This window comes from Octopus bimaculoides, chromosome 3, assembly GCF_001194135.2.
Source record: "Octopus bimaculoides isolate UCB-OBI-ISO-001 chromosome 3, ASM119413v2, whole genome shotgun sequence".
Lineage (NCBI taxonomy): Eukaryota > Metazoa > Mollusca > Cephalopoda > Octopoda > Octopodidae > Octopus > Octopus bimaculoides.
In genome coordinates, this window is record NC_068983.1 from 17,465,760 (window position 1) to 17,467,711 (window position 1,952).

At 35.9% G+C, this 1,952-nt stretch overlaps 1 protein-coding gene across 1 annotated transcript in view; it reads right to left on the minus strand.

Moving 5' to 3' along the window:
- LOC106874994 (V-type proton ATPase subunit H) overlaps positions 1 to 1,952 on the minus strand; it is a 49,239-nt gene that overhangs the window by 46,587 nt on the left and 700 nt on the right. The gene's annotated exons all lie outside the window — the stretch shown is intronic.

Consider the following 1,952-nt stretch of genomic DNA (forward strand, 5'->3'; position numbering starts at 1 on the left):
AAAAGAAAGAAAGAGAATTTGACGTTTCGAGCGGAGCTCTTCGTCGGAAATATAGGAAAGTCCAAAGAAGGGAAGACGGAGGAAGAAAAAATCGCCAACGATATACACGAGGTTACATTGTGGAATGACCGGAAGGGAATGAGTGAAGAAAAAGTTCTTTCTAAGACAGGAGAGTGCAAGAGAGGGAGGTATGTATATGTGTGCGCGCGCGGGTCCATGTGTGTGTGTGTGTGTGTGTGTGTGTGTGTATAATAACAGCACGTGTATGTTCGTATGTGTGTGTGTGTGTGGTTTGGCTGTTTATCTGTTAGTGTGTGTGTGTGTGTGTGTGTGATTGTCGTTATATATTTATATATATGCGTGCATGTGTGTTTATGTGCACGAATGAGTGTATATATATATATATCTATATATATATATCTATATATATATATATATATATATATATAAGAATATAAGAAATCCTGTATCCAAGAACCCCACTTTGTGATTAACAGCTAGTCAGTCATACAACGAGACACATAGAGACAGGTAGTTAAAAATATACAAGCAGAGAGATAGACGCACTGCCAGTCTTAGAAAGGCAAACAGGTAGACATGTAAGGGGAGCTTGACAGGCCCGTTGCCAAATTTTGGTGCCTGGGATGTTTTGGATGGGCACTAATTTGTAATAATACTAAAGTAGAGTTTCGAAATAAGTGTATGGCTATAAATCTGAGGGTGCACCATTTAATAGTGAGGGGGCAGTTCCACTCAGTGCACCCCCTTAGCAATGGGCATGGAGCTAGATATATAGCACTACAGAGAGTAGGTATAACCGTATATATAGTACAGCAAGGTGCAGGTATGGGTATGTGGTTAAGAAACTCGCTTTGCAACCACGTGTTTTGGGTTCAGTCCCACTGTACGGTACCTTGAGTAAGTGTCTCCTATTATTGCCCAGTGTCAACCAACACCTTGATTGACTTATGAGACTCGAAAGGATGAAAGGAGAAGTGGATTTAAACAAATTTGAACTCAGAGCGTACGGATCGTTAGATAGATAAATAGGTATATTGAACGACAGTTAAATAGATTGATACACAAAGATAGAGAAGTAGATGTACACATATTGATAGACAGATTGAGAGATAGATAAATATATAGATTAACAGATAACTCGATAAACTGACACACAAATAGATAAGTTGATAGAAAAATCACCAATCAATAGATGATTGATAAAATATAAGATTTATAGACATCCAAATGGATAAACATACAGACAGAAAGACTGACAGACAAGTAGATAGATAGGCTGATAGACAGAAAGATAGATTGACAGATAGGTTAGAAGAAAAATAAACATATATATATATATATATATATATATATATATACATACACATAGACTAATATATAGATAGGATAAAAAGGCAGACAAATCTATCTATCTATCTATCTATCTATCTATCTATCTATCTATCTATCTATCTATCTATCTATCTATCTATCTACTTACCTACCTACCTGTTTGTCTATCTCTGAGTTTTTTTTTTTTTTTTTTTTTTTTTTCCTTCCTTCCCCCTCCCAAAAAGAAAAGCTCTACATTGTATTTGTCCCATCTTCGTTGAGCCCTGTGTGGCTAATAAAAGAAATGTATCTCTGAGTTCAACGGATACAAATAGATGTGGATTGACAAATAAACAAAGTGATATTATGAATAGATAAATTGACAGGTAAAAAAATAGGCAGACAGACAGATGATAGGTAGACATAAATAGGTAGACAAGTAGATAGAAAGAAACACTTTACTTCAAAAACAAAATAATTGATTTTTAACTTAGGCACAAAGTTACCCATTGCGCGGGGGTGGTGAGAGAGAGAATGTTCGAATCCACTCTCTCTCTCTTTTGATACATATATATCTGTGTGGGTGTGTGTGTGTGTGTCCGTGTGCGTGTATATATATA